We start from the raw sequence: 17517 nt of genomic DNA, 5'->3' as shown, positions 1-17517 counted from the left end.
TTTCCAAGAGACTCTAAGCAAGTGAAGGGGAAGGGGAGCAACACAGATTTCAACCAGGACGGCAAATAAAGAATGCCCCAGATGCAAATGTCTGTCTGCAGATGTTGATGATAAGGATTTGGACCATTTACCTTGGCAGGGTCAGAACTGCAGCAGGTTAGTCAGGTGAGTCGTCGGGGATTTTAAAGAAGCCGAAGCCGGTTTCTTTGGCTATGAAAGTCTACAAAACCCCCATGCAGGAGCACTGCACATCTCACACACGCCTCCTTTAACTGGGCTCCCGCGACCTCGGCAGGCGAGGGGTGCTGGGCGGCCGGCCGCTGGCAAGGGCACGGCCCCCCGCTCTGTCCCCGCGGGCGCCGGGCCGGCCTGGCCCCCGGGGTCCGCGTCGCGAGCGGCTGTGCACTCACCGAGCCCGGCGGCCGGGGGCGGAGGGGCGCCCGCCGCTAGCCGGAGCGCCGCGGCGCCTCCCTGCTCTCTTGGTAGCGTCGGTCCGCACTCCCTGTGACCCAGGACGTCATGATGCCTGTCTGTTTTCTCAATGATAACTTGGCAGAAGAAGAGAGACGCTGCCAGGTTCTCCTCGGGTGGTTACGTGGTATGTGCACGGTTCTGTTTGCATGCGCTTCTCCTTCTTTTTAAAAATAAATATCTCTATTTAAAAAAAAAAAAAAAAAATTCCCGGCACTGCCATGATTTGATTGCATTACTGCGTTTGCATAATTGACGCCTCTGGGTGTGTGTGTGTGTGCGTGTGTGTGTGTGTGTGTGCGCGCGCGCGCGTGTGGGTCTTTTTCCCCTTTAAATCCTGCTGCTCCTGCCGCCGCCGCAGCCGCTGCAAAGGGAAAGTAGGCATGCGTTCATCTTTTGTCTTTCATTTTACCTTCAGGGTGACATTCAGTGCCAACTGTTCCCTTTTGACCGTCGCCAATCCCCGCCTGGGCAAAATACATTTGAAAAACGTGGCGGGGGGGGGAGAGGAGAGACGAGCCTCCTCGGCCCGAATGCTGGGGTTTTGATTCCTTGCACGACCGGATCCCAAACCTCCCAGACCCACCTCCCAACCCTGCAAAACCGTCTTCCCTTCTACCCACCGGGCCCAGGCAGAGGGTCGGCACCAAGGCGGCGAATAGCATCCACCCGGCCGGCCTTGCGCGCTCCGGCTGGCGCTGGCGGCCTCGCATCTCCCAGTGGCATTCCCGGTGTGTAGGCCTCTCACAACGGGAGCTATTTCTGGCTCCCGGAGATGTTCTTTACAGCCCTTTAAAAATGGGGAGGGGGCAGGGAAATAAGAGAGACAGACCAAGAGAGGAGCCCAAGCCTCTATTTGAGGGGCTGTCGGGACACATCATAAAATGTGGGGGTCTCCTGGCTCTGACCACCAGGGGAGTATGGAAGGGCAGAAAGGAAAACTAGCTTTTGCTTGACTTATTTTACAATAGCAGGAAAACTTTTTTTAAAAATTCAAAGATGTTACTGTCGACAATTCACAGTATTTGTCATTTTTATAATTATGTTCCCTAGAATTAGCAGGAAAGATCTCAAGAATAATCCTAACTATTTATTTTTACAAACATGAGAATGTATTTTAGAGGGGGTGACCACGTGGCAGGTACAGCACAGATCACTTTTTTATAATATTTACTTTGTGTTATTTGTACCTTGTCTGCTATGTTTTATGCAGCTTCTCAATCACAACATTGGATATATTACTCACCATGTGTATTCTGCTGATAAATAAATATCTAGCACTAGGTTTGGCAAATACTTTGCTCTTCTTTGTCACTAATTGCCATTTGCAGTAGCAGAAACGGGCTAAGGAATTTTTTTTCCCCAGGCCTGTGGTTGACCTTGATCACCATCATGTATTGGTAAAGTCACTGTTCCTGCTGATTCCAAATTCCTAAAAGATGACAGCAGAAGCCGAGGTTGCAAAAAGTAAAACATGGAGAGTGTTAAATCTGAAAAGCAATAGAGAGAAAAACTTTTAAACACATCCAACATAATCTACAGCTGCTGAAAGTTTAAAAATAGCTTACCTATTTGAGAGGTTGGCTAAGTTTAAGGAAAATAGCAAGTAACTCATTAGGTCTTTTCCCTTTACAGTTACAGTTCAAGAATCATTAGCAAATTCCACAGGGAAAACAGTTCAATTAGGCAAAGATCAGACAACCAGAATTGGAAAAGAGCCACGGGTGTGAGGACTGTTGACTAATGGCCAGATCCCGAAATTTGAACAGTGCCTCTCTACCCTTAACAACTGGACATAGCTCCTCTGGCTTGCTCTGCTAATGGGTCTCGTTGGACTGCCAGAAGGATGAATTGGTGCAGTCTTGTTGGGTGCTTAGATGTTACCACAAAGATGATTCTAAAGAGGGAAAGGGTCTATTCAGAACCCGAGCAGGGGTCATCTATAGACGCTATTGGTAACTTTTCAGTAATTATCCAAGAAGTACTCATTAATATTTTATCTACCAACCTGGTTCTCCAGCTTTTTTTTACTTATTAACCTTAGAACTGGACCTTAAAGACCCACCGCAAAGGGAGAGAACCGTACAAATCTGGCTAACTTTTGATAAAATCCCCTGAAATCCATTTTTTTTTGCTTTTCACACAAATGCCTTCTCTGCCGCTTGTCACCAATCCACATGCCAGTGCAGGCGGCCAAGTGATGTCCTTCCCCAAGGGTGAGATGTTTGAGCAACTAGCAAAGAGTAAAAGGGAAGTACTCGAGTCTGAATAGATCCTTTCTAAGCCCAGATTCTCTAAATCCATCTCTGCCTAAGAATAGCTCTCTGTTGTTTATTCAAGTTCAAACTCCTCAGACTTTCAAGGCTTTGTTTTCTGGCTTCACCCTAAATATAATAGTTAATATTGTTATAGTATATTCAGTTTCACTTCCAAACCAAGGGCATAAAAATGCTCACAAAGGTGAATGGAACTCATAAGAGGCACTGTTCTAAACTTTCCTGGTGCTTAAAACTTGTACATCTAATTACATCTCCTCAAAAATATAGGAGAGGAGACTATTATTATCCCCATTTTACCCATGGAAATAGGATGAAATTACACAGCTGGTTTTCAAACCCAAGCCTTGAGCTCTCACTGTGAAGCTCTCTGCCTACCTGCTGACCTATTCAACCTTATTTCCAGCTATAGGCATCATCTGCCCGTGGTTCAGACAGGCCAGTTACCCACTGCCATCTCACACATTCTGTTAACTCCTGCTCCAATACCTTTGCCTGAGCATTCAATGCCCTCCTTCTGCCTCTTCAAATTCTATTTGCTATTCAAATTCTATCCATTGGTCAAGGCCAAGTTCAAATCCTACTTCACCCGTAATGCTGTTATTTATATATTACTCTTGGGTGTACTGGTCATTCTCCCTCACTATTCCACAACATAGGACATCACTGTCCTCTGACTGTTTCTGGGGTTTATTTTTTAATCCTTCCTTCACTTCGCAATTCCTTTCTGATAAAATTATGCATTTTTTTCCCTGTCTCTTTCGGTTTGCCTAACAGAGTGCCCAGTACAAAACCAGCTCTCGTTAAATACTTCTAATGCATTAATTGACACAAAACTTTTGGAGATCTAGGATGCCATTTTTCAATTTAATAGAAATTGGAAGTTTTATGTAGCAAAACTTTTTCCTTCTAACTGAAGAAATTGCAAACTTATTTCTCCCTATTTCAGATAGTCCTTAGCAAACAACGAAGTAAGATCAGTGGTGAAATTATTTAACTAGGGAAGTGTATTATGATCAGGTAAAACTTAAGATGGGGGATGGGGAAGGTGAGCAGGTACATAATTGTAGTATTTGGAAAGTTATTGTAAACTTAATATTTATGAATTTTTAGCTGTTAGGATCCTTTCTTTTATATATTTTTAATTTTCCAAGTGTCAGGAAATTAACTTTTCCATTTAAAAAGACAGGGGGCCAGTAGTCAGGAGATGTGTGATCTTATCTTAGATCTGCTGCTGGTCAGCTCTGTGACCAATGGCAGGTTGTTTAACCATTCTGGGCCTCAGTTCCCTAAGTGCACAAGAAGGGTTGAACCATTCACCAAGGTCTCTCCATTTTAAGCTTCTACAAGTCTGAAGCAGGATTTGAGAGAGAAAGAGAGAGAGCAAGTGACAGCACTCAGCCTGGAGTGAGACTGGTTTTTTGGAGGATGCTAAAAAGATGCTGGAGAGCTCAGGTAAAGTTAGCAAAGTTTATATTTCTAATTCCTGTGTATAGTTAAGGGTAGCTGAGGGGGAAAAGTCCATACACAAAAATATGTTCAAACTTATATTTTCCAAAATTGTCCTTTTTATATGAGATAAAATTATTACTAACCCCCAGTAGCCTACCGTATCAGACAAAATGTTGTTAGTCCTCATTCATGTTTGCTTACAACTTATTTTCCTTCTAACACTATCAAACTGCTTTACAGACCTACTTTGATATGAATGGATTCAACCTGTTTTGCCTGGATGTTGCCAAATCTCATGTAGCCTGAATTAAATCATGAAGAGCAGAAGTCCACAAATGAAGAGATCTGGGGTCTAGAACCAGAATGGGACCTTTTGCATATCTCCCAATTGTAACTAATTTTGGGGAAGCATTTCTGTGTTACTTTCCTTATTTATCCTTATGTATCAAATAATTATAACTCATTAACTTTCTCTCCAGGATTTTGTAAGGAAACAGTGAAACAGCAGAAATGAGAAGGACTCTACCAGTGCAACAACATATAATCACATCAGAGGTGCCTCATTTTACACCTGAGCTGTGTATTTGAAAAGTTTTCCAAAGTTAGTTAGAATGTGGAGACAAGAATTCAGGTCCCCTGGCTGAGAATCCAAGATGATTTCTACCACATCTTGCTAGTTATAGGATTTCACAAAGTCCTAGAGCTAGTTAAGGGCAGCATCAGGATGGCTGTGCAGATCAGTTGCCCTGTCCACAGTTCAATCTCAAAAGACGTAGTACAACCTCTGGAAAAGTAGACAGCTGATCACATCACAACGAGGACCAAATTTATTAGAACATTTATTTAAAATATAAATGTATACCATGCTTCTGACATGAAAATAGGAAAACAATTTCATATACGGCAGGGGTCCTCAAATGGATTTCATGACAGCTCTAGGGATCCATGGATGAGTTAAGAAAGTCTTAAAAGTTGTAGGCAAAATATATATGTGTGTGCACTTGTGTGTGTGTGTTGTTTTCAAGAGAAGACCCATAACTTTCAACACATTCTCAGAAGAGTTCATGACTCCAGGAAGGTTAAGAACCACTAATATAAGAATAGTTTATTTTAAAACTGAACTTAAAAGAGAAGAGCACTCATTTAAGCCAAATGTCATGCTGGCTGCAACATGCATAGTGTATAATAATCACCAGTATTCAGAATGATGGCCTCAAGACACAATGAAAGCCTCAATCACCAAAGAAATGTATTTTCAAGGTATTTTACTTAACTGGCACAGGAAAATGTATGAGCCTTACAGAGAGATTTGAATACCGAATTAAAATGAGGTTTCTGCTTTTGCTTAAGCTGGTTGGGCAATTCTCTGTGCGGTAAGCAAGGTGGATTAGTGTGGGAAAATACTGTTTCAGGAGGACAGTTAGGAGGCCACTGCAGTTGCTGAGGTGGCAACGAATGAGGCCCTGAAGCAAATGGTAGCAGCAGAGTGGGAGGGAGGGGCTGGGGGGATACCTGGCAGAGAACAGGAACCAACAGACTTAAGTGTCTGGCTTGGGCAACTGAATTAATGGTGGGATTTAAAGAGGTACTAATAATGGTTATGTTAAGAAAATAATGAATTTGGCTTGAGATGTGTTTAGTTTAAAGGCCTTTGGAACAGCCAGATTCCACTGGCCTTGGGAAAGATTTAGCAGAGATTTGTGGCTGGAGAAATTTATTTGGGAATCATCAGTGAATTGGTGATAGCTTAAGCTGGTAATAAAGATAAGAAAAAATTATGAATGTAAATGATTTAGCAAAGTCTGAAATAAAATATCACTTATTTGAATATGATCTAATTTGTAAAATATGAAACTGTATAACACCCAAGGCAAGACAGTGTTGGTGATTTTAAATATTTGTAGGCACCTGCATTTGTACCATAAATTTCTGAAAAGAACTATACATCTCAGAATTTTATTTTACACCCAGGGTTTTCTAGGGTTCTTTCATTTCAAGACTCAATTTTCCATTTGAGATAGCACTTCCACTGCCTAGGTTCAGAAGGGAGAAAGAGTTTTCCTTGGCAAACAGGTTCCACTGGAAAAAATAATCAAGATGTCACCCGATGCCACACGCTACCGACTGTGTTCTCAGCTACGTGGACCTGCCAGTTGCTGAACCAGCAGAGGAAACTCGGTGTCATGGAAAGAACACTAAACTTAGAGTCAGAACATGTGGATGTGAGTCTCATTTGTCTCTTACTGCATTTGCGACCCTGGGTAAGTCATTCAACGTCCCAGAACCTGGATTTTCTCTTTAATAACTGCCCTGCCATCCTCCTACCACCCTCAGGTAATGATTCTTAGAGCACTGGTGTTTAGGTGAATTCCAAAGTGGTGGCTTGAGTGAGCCCAGCCACACACTGCAAAAGCCGCCTCCTCCATGAACTCCCCCTGGATGACACCTCCCGCTCTCCTTGCAGTTGACTTCTCCCTGCTCTCTGCTTCCATCAGCACACCCCTGTGACTGCACTTACACTTTAATCAGTGTTAACATGTATGGCTTTGCTGCCTTCAGCTTCACAGATGTTTTAGTTAACTTTTTACTCCCAGTGCCTAGCACACAGTAGGTGCTCCATAAATGCTAAATGAATAAACGATCATCAGGGGAGAACATTTGCCTGCATCGGTTCCTACTCTATGAAGATGCTTTGGCTAAGGTGGAAAATGGAAAAAGTAGGGTCGGCCTTACGGAAGGGCCACAGCCTGTAGGATACGGGCACTTTGCTCAGAAGCTCCATCATGAAACTCCTACATTTACTGTTAACTGTACTACCTTATGTGACAGTTGTTATAAGGGAATAAATTCTGTCATTTCCCAATCAGACTTATGCTTAAAATACAAGTACTGCCCCTCTCTCCAAAAATGTTAACACCGACTTCATTTGACACTGATATATACATGCTTGATTCCAAGTCTGGCCAGAAAGCTAAGGAAAGGAAAAGACAAGACGCACTGTAAACCCAAGGGGGACTCAACAGCTGTCACGGGGCAGTGGGAAAGACCCAGAAAGCACAGCCAGATGTCCCACTTTCAAATTCCTGAGGAATTTTTTTAAGCTCTCAGTGATCACTTATTTCACCTTTAAAATGAAAATTATAGTATTTAAGCATCAGGGTTATTGGGAGGATTAAATGAGATAAAGCGTGTGATGTCTAATGCCTTGTCAAAGTAGGAAGCTCAGAAAAGCAAATTCTCCTCCCTTCCTCCCACCTTCCTTCTTGAGTGTTTACCATCCCAGAAGAAAAGAGAATCAAGTTCATCAATGTGTAACCATGATCAACTTGTAAGCTTTTCTCTTGGCCTCTGCTATAAAAGAGAATCACAGAGATTAGTTTACGTCAGTGACTCCCAAACTTTGCCACACAGTGGAATCACTTGTAAAAATCCTGATGCTCAAGTTCACTCCCCATAGCAATTAAGTCATAATGTCTGAGGGTAGGAACCAGGCAGCAGTTTTGTTTTTCATCCCCACATGATTCCGTTGCACAGCAAAATTTGGGAACCACTGGATAATGCAGAGAGATGAGCCTGTGGTCAATTAATTGAGCTGACTGGAGCCTGAGGTTAATAAGGCCCAAGTTCTGGATTTTGGTCCAGAACAGGGAAGTTCTTTATTCTCTCAAGACCCAAATGCTTATTCCTCCTTCTTCAACCCTCCTTTAGCAAGATCTTTATAAATTAATTCTAGACAGGGTAGTAGCAGTGGATTGACTCATCCTGAGTACCAAAAAAAAAAAAAAGGAAATAAAAAAGCACATAAAACACCTATATTTGTAGTACTTTACAATTTAGAAAGTGCCTTAATGCCTTATTTTATTTAATCTTCATAATAACTCTGTGTTGTTGGCATTATTATTATGCCCAATTTATATATGTTAAAACCAAAACTAAGGAAAATTCAAGCTCAGGAACAAAGTGGCAGGTTCAAGCCTCATACTGAGGTCCGGAATTCCAGAATCAATCTCTTCCTGGACCATTCTGCCGCAGAAGCCCTACTGACTATTGGTCAGCAGGATCATAGCCACATTTGAAGGTTGGCTCAGAACTACGGTCAAGCTGCTCTAGCATGTTAGGAAGGAAAAAAGAAGAGGAAAAGGAGGGAGGGAGAAAGGCGGGAAGGAAATATGGATAAATACTTTTGAGTTAAACAGGTTTCTTTCCAGTAGAACTTTTCAAAAATTTATTATGCTAACAAGCATTGTAAATTTCTGAAACTTACTATTTCCAAATTGATTGATCAGTGAACTCCCTTTTCAGCTCAGCATTTCTCAGTACTAACATACCATGGAACACCATTTGATAAATGTCCCCATGGCTTTCCTCAGACTTTGTTCAAGTGTCACCCTCCTAAGGAGGACCCCTGGTCACCCTATTTAAAACTGAAACATCACCTTGTCCCCAGCCCAGTCCTCTACACCTGTTTTCCTGATTTATTCTTCCCCACTTAATACCTTCTAATATACTTCATAATTTACTTATTAATTTAGTTTACTGTCTACCTCGCCCTCTATGTCTGCAAGCTTTCTGAGAGCAGGGCATTTTTTCACTATTCGTTTTTTTACAGTGTTATCTCCAGCACCTGGCACAGAGTAGATGTTCAATAAATACATGGTAAAGGAATGAATGACTGGCCAAAGAGAAATGTACCATGGAAGAAATTCAAATGGAGTCATCTTCTCCACAGTCCTTTAAGAATATATTTTTCACTCTAGTTATCCCTTATAATGATATCCAGTAAAGTGGATATGATCCCTACATTATAGAAAAATAAAATGGGAATTAAAGTGATTAGACCTGTAAGCACAGCAAAAAATTGGTTAGGCAAGAAGATTGTTAAACGGGAATTGATTCTTTTTGATTTTCTGTGTAATTATTGTGAGATAAAGTATATTTCCAACAGTATCTGAGAAACCTAATACCAATGTGGATAGCCAAGAATTGCACTGAGGCCCAATGTATCAATCCAGGAAACTATTTTCTATCCACCAAAACCAAACCAGGCTGAGATCCCTGGTATAAAAATGATAATCGTTGACTGGATTCAGATTCTCCCATAGTTAAATCATATTCTGAGAACTGTTCCATAGAGTTCTAATGCAAGTCAGCCTATAACTCAGGTGTTAGTTCGGTCCTCCCCACTATTGCACAAGGGCTCCGCTGTATAATAACAGTGCTTTGCATCAGTGTAGAGCTTCTCTCTGTAAAGGTCAAAGTGCTGTGAACAATTCAAATACAAGCAGGGATGATAATGGCCCATCAAGCTCAGAAAATGACCCAATTGACCGATTTCTCTCCAAACACAGAGAGTAACAATGAAGTGAAGGATACATCGGAATAATGTTGGATAAATGCTCTGCTCCTCTGTTTTCCTTTTTATCCAGAAAAACCACATTTATGAAGTGAGCTCTTTCAGTAATGAAAGCGGTGTTTATTAAACACACCAGAAAATACAAATCCAAATAAGCATTTCCGTTCAAAACAGTCACTTGGAGAGGCTGTGTAATTACCTCAGTGATCCTGTGATTGCTCTGAACATTTTGGGAATTCTTCTTTTAAAATCACCTTCATAACTAGTTTGGGACTCCTACAGAAAACCAATACCATTTCTCTATGGCTGTACTTTATATAACAAAAATACCATTTGCAATCCCAAGTGAACTTGGTTGGCCAGTGTAGTGGGTCACAAACTGGCTGCCCACCAGAATCTCCTAGGCACTTATTAAAGACACAGTGTGCCAGGCTGACCCCAATGTGCTATATAGTAAGGCAGGGCTGGGAAACAGGAGTCTGTTTTTGAACGCTCGCCCCAGGTGATTCTGATGCCTCCAGTTTTCTTTGTGAACTGTGAGTTAGACTGCCTTGCTGCTAGGACAGAGTTTAGGGTCCAGACCCTATCCTTAGCCTGTTAACTTTTCTCTATTTTATGGCCACAAAGCCCAAACCTCTAACATCCAACCGTTCGTTCACTGACACAGCATCTATGGAGCACTTACCATTGGTTTTACAAAGAGGAACTTGTTGGTAATGAGAAAGTCAGGTGAAAGTGTAGATGGTTAGCTCAAAAGCACACCCTTACTGGCCACCATGCTGTCTTTGCCAACTTCACGGCTTCAGCCATTTCTTTGTAGACAGTCCAAAAGAGAATAAAGGGTGTAGGCTCCAGAACAAAATTGCCTGGAGCCAAACACTTACTGACCACTTAATCAGGTGACCTGGGGCAAGTTACCTGTTCTGTGCCTCAGTTTTCCCCATCTGTGAATGTAGCTAATAATAGTACCTACCTCCTAGGGATGTTGAGAGGATTAAGTGAAATGATGTATATACAATGTTTAGCATAGTGCTCATAGTTTTCAATAAATATTAGCTATTATTATTTTTAATAATATATGCTAATGATTCTTAAATCATAAATTCTAGATCTGAAATCTCAATCTCCTTACTTAACATTAATGTATAATATAGCTGCCTACCAGCATCTCCAATGGATCAGATACAAAATGAAATTAATTAATGACACAACTTTCCAAATTTTGTTTCTCTGAAGGGTCATCTCTCCCCACACCAAATTTATTTCAGATTCTTTTTCTTACTTTGCTCTACCTCCCACACCAACAAATACACACACCCACAGGCACATTCATTTACTTATAAAGTCAGGTTGATTCTACCTTAATAACTTTTCTTGTCATTCTGTGTGTGTGTGTGTGTGTGTGTGTGTGTGTGTGTGTGTGTGTGTGTGTGTGTGTGTGTGTGTGTGTTTTAAACTAACATTTATTAAGACATTACTACATGCCAGGTCTAAACACTGTACATGCATTAACTCATATAAATCTTACAACAACCTCATGCATTAGGTACTATTATTATTCCCATTTTAAAGATGTAAACACTGAGGCACAAAGAAGTTAGGAAACTTGCTGGGGTTCAATCAGCAAGTGGTTCTGGGAATGGAGAGTCGCTCCTGGCAGCCTGGCCCAGAACTGTGCTCCTCACACCACACAGCCCTGCTCCTAGTATTTTTTCAATAATAATATTTAATATGTGTTGTGTTCTCAGTAAGACATACTCTTACAACAATCCAGTGATGTAGATTGTATTAAAACTCCTGGGCCGACCCCGTGGCTTACTCGGGAGAGTGCGGTGCTGGGAGCGCAGCAGCGCTCCGGCCGGCCGCGGGTTCAGATCCTATATAGGGATGGCCGGTGCGCTCACTGGCTGAGCGCAGGAGGGTTGCGATCCCCTTACTGGTCACAAAAAAAAAAAAAAAAAAAAAAAAACTTTTACTGGGGCTTTCGGAGTATGAGTGGCCCCTTCTCCAGTTCGGGTCTCCACTGTGCACTGCCGGGCTAATGAAACTACCCCCCAAGTCTTCCCTGCACCTCCCAGCTAAAATTTTTCCAATTACTTCACATTCAGATTTCATAATAACCTGAAAGCTCCATTCTTGTCCTTTATTTATTCTTTAACATTTGTTAAAACCAACTATATTCCAAACAATCTTTTTCTAATCCATCATTCCACACTCCAGGTAAATCTGACATGGCCCTAGCCTGCAAGAAGCTCTTAACTCTTTGGGGGAGACTGGTGCATAAACCGATAATTTCTATAAATTATATGTGCCCTGTAGAAGTGCACAGAAAACGGCATCTAACACAGCATGGGGTGGGATGGGGAAGAGAATGGGTCAGAGCAGGCTGAGCACAGTCAGCCAGGCAGCTGATGGGGGAGAGAGAGGGAGAAGACGGAAGAGAGGACCTGCTTGGCAGAGGGGAAAACATGAACAACTGCACAGAGACGACTGTGGGTAGGAAGTGCAAAGAGTTTCATGCCAAATGATTCTATGTCATTCCATGTCAAAGGGGTTTAGGGACTCAATCCGGAAGGCTTGGGCTGGAGATCTGTTTTGAAGTTTGGATTATACATAAGCACATAGTCTTTATATGTTTATTATATGTTGTTTTTTTGAGCTTGCTTGAGTGAGTGGGGAGCTATTTGAGAATATAGGAACTAAAGCCTCCTCCTTCCTTGGGCAATCTTGACACCCCCACTGGTGTTGCTAGAATATGAAGTGGGAGGCAGAGCATGGGAGATGCAGGCTTCTCAACCAGCTTATCAAGTGTCAACTTCATGCCGCAACGGTGGCAGTCAAAGGACTTTATAGTGGGAATGACATGATCATATTCTTTGATTACAATCAGATAACTACTCTAACTGGCCAAGTTAGAACAGATTACTCAGATGACTAATGCCATTCCCTGCCTCACAATCCTAAAGTGCCTTCCTCGTGCCCAAGTAACCTCTTCAGCATTCCAGGAAGAAAAACCAAGCATAAAGGCCCTGAGGTGCCAGCACATTTGCTCTGTTCCAAACATGGCAAAGTAGCCCCCTGAGTGGCTGGAGCAGAATCAGAGGTGGCACAGGGTGGGGCACTGGAAGTGGCAGAGGATGAGGTCAGACAGATGGGAGCCACTGGAGGGTCCTGTCAAAGGAGCAACCTGATCTGAGTTACTGTGGAAAGAATCACTGTTTGCTGTGATCTTGGATGCAATTACATAAAAATACATCCACTTGTTCCTAGAACAGGGTTTAGACCCAAAACATTCTCTAGCACTGCGCCTCCCTCAGCACCTATTCTTTCTCAAGCTTCACAAATTCTTATAAATACTCTTTCACATACTTATCTTTGACTCAAGAGGAAAATGTCCAAAGGCAAAGAGGGAAGTGTCTTTTGTGTCTCCTGTAGCCCTTGTTAACCATGCTGGCGTGGACGTCACATTGCTGAGAGGCCCATGCACAGAGCCACTAACTAGTGAGTGCCTAACTGACTGGCAAAGGCTCTGGAGGCCACTGTTTAAAACACAAATGAAATGGGAGAGGAAGAAAGAGTAAGCCACCATCAACTTGCAGTTATCACGATAACGTGGCAAAAAATCACAGAGCCTGGATTCAGAAAACCTGGCTTCTGGACATGGCTCCATTATTTACCAGCTGCATGGCCATGTGTAATTCAACTAACTGAGCTGCATTTCTTCATCTGCTCAGTGGAGATGACTTCTACCTCAGTGCTGAGTAGGAAGATAAACGTGAGATCAAGTGGATAAAAGCATTTTGTAAGCAATAATGGGACATATGAGAGTGAGATATCATTGTCATCAGATTAGCTGACCAGTCCCCAGGCAAGGTCTGCAAGCCACAGAACTGGAATGTAGGTAGGAAAGGGTCTCGAGCAGCAAGTGTTAGATGGAAAAGGGTACGGGGTTTTAAGGTAAGGAGAGCTGGAAGAAAACAGTGATATCGTGTGATACAAAGCCACAATTTTCCCATTCATTATGCATTTCAGTGCGATATTTTGAATTTTTCCATAAAAAATTTGATAAACTCTCTGATTTCAGATTCATCACAAAACTCTTCCTTAGGGATGAGGTTTCCATGGTGAATAACAAATCTTGGGGAAATTTCCCATGACAATCTCTAGAAAAGAGCTTTTGAATGATCATGGGTTAAGCATGTTCCATGTAAATTCAGTTAAATAATTAAAGTGCAATATTCCATCTATTTCCTACTACCCGTGATCCTTTCAGTCCCCATGAGGACTCCATCATACCCACATGTAAACTCAGCTCCACTCCAAGTGTGACCCTCACCCCTAATCACAGGCAATTGGAGGAGGCTGGTCTTGTGCTGACTGGCTATCCTAACTCTGGTAACTAAACTCCTTGTATCTATAATCAAATCCCCACTTTGCTCTAGGCATAATTCTAATAACAAATTTTTAAAAAACAGTTATCGTATGATACACTTAGTGTGGTTCAGGCATGTGCTTCATTATTTTTACTAGCACAATAATACTACAAGGTAGGCACTATCTCGTCTTACAGGAGTTGGAGTTTGGAGAGATAAATAACTTGGCCCAGGCGTGCTTTTGCAAGTGGTGGTGTTGAAATTTGGATTGCGCTGTTCATCTCCCCAGACTTAGAACAGTCTAGTGCTCACACCTGGCTCCTGAGTGCTGACCCTGTTCATCGGTCCTTTCTAAAGCCTGGAGTCGCCTATTTTTCTGGACCGCTGCCGACTGGTTTCCCCCGACTCCCTGGCTGGCTGGAACAACCACCGCCTACCACTTGCTGGACTTCCCTGATGCTGACTCCTGCAGGAGCACCCTCCTGTCTCCATGGAAACAGATTCTGCGCACTATCCTCCTGCTTAGATTTTCCTCCCCCAACCTGCACGTGGACGATCAGCCTAGCACCTGCCCCATCCTAGTAGCCACTTCTAGCCTCAAGTCTCAGTTTTTTGCAGCCCCTGATTTCCCAGCTGGTGAAAGTTTTGGCTGTGTGACCTTGTAGTCTCCTAGGGGGAAAGGTTAGAGGTCAAGACATAGATACCAATAAAAATACTCACCTTCACCCTATTTCACTTTATAGATAAACAATAAATCTCGAGGGCCGGCCTGTGGCTCACTCGGGAGAGTGTGGTGCTGATAACACCAAGGGCATGGGTTCGGATCCCATACAGGGATGGCCAGTTATCTCACTGGGTGAGCATGGTGCTGACAACACCAAGTCAAGGGTTAAGATCCCCTTACCGGTCATCTTTAAAAAAAAAAAAAAATTATAAATCTTGAAACTGCGTAATTATCATGTTAAGAACTAAATCAGAAAGGCTGAGTCAGACTGTGGTCAATCCAGTTGTCTGTGTGCAAGTTAAACTTTAATACAACAATCCCAGATTGGAAACCAAAATGATAGACTTAATTGCCATGAATAAAAAAAAAAACAAGTCAGGCACAGAAAGAGAAATACCACATGTTCTCACTTATTGGTGGGAGCTAAAAATAAATAAATAAATTCACACACACACACACACACACACACACACACACACACACACACACACAAAAGGGGGGGGGAAGAAGACACAACAATTACAATTCTTTGAAACTGACATGACAAGCATACAGAAAGGACATTGTTGGGCGGGAGGGGGGAGAGGGAGGAGGGAGGGAGGTTTCGGTAATGGGCCACAATAATCAACCACATTGTATATCGACAAAATAAAATTTTTTTTTTTTTAAAAATGTTCTCTCCTCCAAAGACAAAAAAGAAATAAAATCCTGAGATTAGGTAGAGATTTTTAAATGCAAAGGTCTCTGAGCAATAGATTTCAAACAATTTTCAAGCAAGAGAACCGTAGTTTTTGAAAGTAATGGTTCTTGGAATCTCAGTATAGAACCAAAATCAAAGGGGAAAGTCTCCAGTTGAATGGCAGTGTGAAGGCCAGAGGAGACTGCAGGTTGTCCCTCTCCACTCTGCCACAGCTCAGGAAGCCCCTTGCTTTCACGCGCACACACACAAACACACACATACACACACATACACACACGTGCGTGCACACACACACACTCACTCACATGACCTAGTCTCAGTTTTTCTTTCGTTTTTAAGTGAGTCTATGATTAATTCCTGAAAGTATTTCATTCAGTATGAATGGAAATGACAGGGTTGTAAAAACCATGGATGGTTTTACTTTAGGAACTGGATATAAAGCAAGCAGAAAAGCTCTGAGTTGTTTAGGATAAAAAGTCTCACTGACCAGGAGGGGGTTTTTGAAACAAAAATCCCCTTAGCAGTCTTCTTGGTAATATCACCTCTCTGGTTACAAGCTGCTTGACCAACCTGCAGTTTTGCTGAGAAAACTTAGCTGCGAATTTTGCCTCCCTCCCCCGTGACCAATCCTGTCTCCAGCCTGTAACCTTGAAAACCTCCTTCGCCTGACTTTGAATCCTGCCAAATTCACTCCTATCACTCTGAAGTGGGCAACACTACAGAGATTCTTTATGGTAAACAGTAGATTTTGCCTAATTTTATACTTTCACTATGCTCTACATGCCCATTATGATTTAAAAGTTGGCCTCCCATCTTTGCCACCTACGTGGAACAGAAAAATTTTTTAAACTGGAGCAATTAAGACAGTTTTAATACATCTGGATTTGTTTTTGTTTTTGGTTTTTGGTTTTTTCTTAGTTTTTTAGTTTTTTAATAGACTTTATTTTTTAGAACAGTTTTAGGTTTAGAGAAAGATTGAGCACAGAGTACAGGGACCTCCCATATACCACTTTCCACCGCACACAGTTTCCCCTATTATTAACATCTTGCATCAGCGTGGTACATTTGTTACAGTTCATGACCAATGATGACATGTTATTAACTAAAGCCCATAGCTTACATTAGGGTTCACTCTTTGTGTTGTACATTATTTGGTTTTTTGTTAAATTTACTTTTTATTTATTTTTTAAATTTGTAATCAACACATAATAATTGCACATATTTATGGGATACTGTGTGAGATTTCGACTTATGTATACAACTGTAATGATCAAAACAGGTTAATTAACATATCCATCACCTCGACCCATTTCTTTGCACTGAGGACATTCAAAATCCTCTCTTCTGGCTAACTGAAAGTATACAATAAATTATTGTTAATTATACTCACCTTACAGTATTATAGGACACTAGATCTTATCCCTCCTATCTAGCTGGAACAAATAGATCTTGGTGCATTGATTAGACTGATCATTTTCTATATATTAATCTGTTTTGCAACCCAGGCAGATACTACAGCAGCACTCAAACTTTGACTAATCTCAATATCCTCTGGCTGATTTTAATAGTCTGGTTTAATCTCAAAATTTGAAAGAAAAAAAAAATAAGTGAAATTTGTCACTCTTTTATGTTACATCAGAAAAATAAGCCAGTAATAGTACTTCATGTCTCCTCTTCCTTAGAAGATAAGACATTTGATAAGATACCCCTTTCTACTCTCACTAGACTCTGCAGGACTCTAACTTTTCTGCCTTGGATTAACAGTTCAGCTCACGTTAATTTTTATTAGTGGTGACATTACCCAGTGTTTTAGTCCATTTTTGTTGCTTAAAACAAAGTACACTGAACTGGGTGATTCATAAAGAAAATGAAATTTATTGCTTACAGTTTCCAAGGTTAGGAAGTCCAAAGTCCATCTGGTGGTGGTGACAGTGACCCAGGGGTCTCACACTGCAAGATTGTGGAGAGAAAGAGAAAGAAAGACTCTCTCTTCTTTTAAAGCCCTCAGAACCACACTCTTGACTACCATTTTTAATCCATTCACTACTGCAGGGTCCTACAATCCAATCACCTCTTCAAGCCTCCACCTTTCAATTACCATAATAGGATTTTCCACCCTTCCAACAATCACAGTGGGGGCTAAGTTTCTAATACATAAAACTTGGGAG

At 41.7% G+C, this 17517-nt stretch overlaps 1 protein-coding gene across 9 annotated transcripts in view; it reads right to left on the bottom strand.

The window, feature by feature from the left end:
• The window catches only part of ESRRG (estrogen related receptor gamma), a 546637-nt gene extending 545696 nt beyond the window's left edge, over positions 1–941 (bottom strand). For 6 of the 9 annotated variants that reach the window (XM_063113797.1, XM_063113800.1, XM_063113799.1 and 3 more), the window contains exon 1: positions 411–820. The gene's annotated coding sequence lies outside the window, so the exon portion shown is untranslated. Of the gene's footprint in view, positions 1–131; positions 367–410; positions 821–883 lie in introns of those variants that run through there. The other 3 variants (XM_063113801.1, XM_063113812.1, XM_063113805.1) reach the window with 2 other exon arrangements.
• Positions 942–17517: the final 16576 nt, after the last annotated feature.

Source organism: Cynocephalus volans, chromosome 11 (genome assembly GCF_027409185.1).
Source record: "Cynocephalus volans isolate mCynVol1 chromosome 11, mCynVol1.pri, whole genome shotgun sequence".
In the NCBI taxonomy this organism is placed as follows: domain Eukaryota; kingdom Metazoa; phylum Chordata; class Mammalia; order Dermoptera; family Cynocephalidae; genus Cynocephalus; species Cynocephalus volans.
This window is presented reverse-complemented; position numbering and strand designations above follow the sequence as displayed.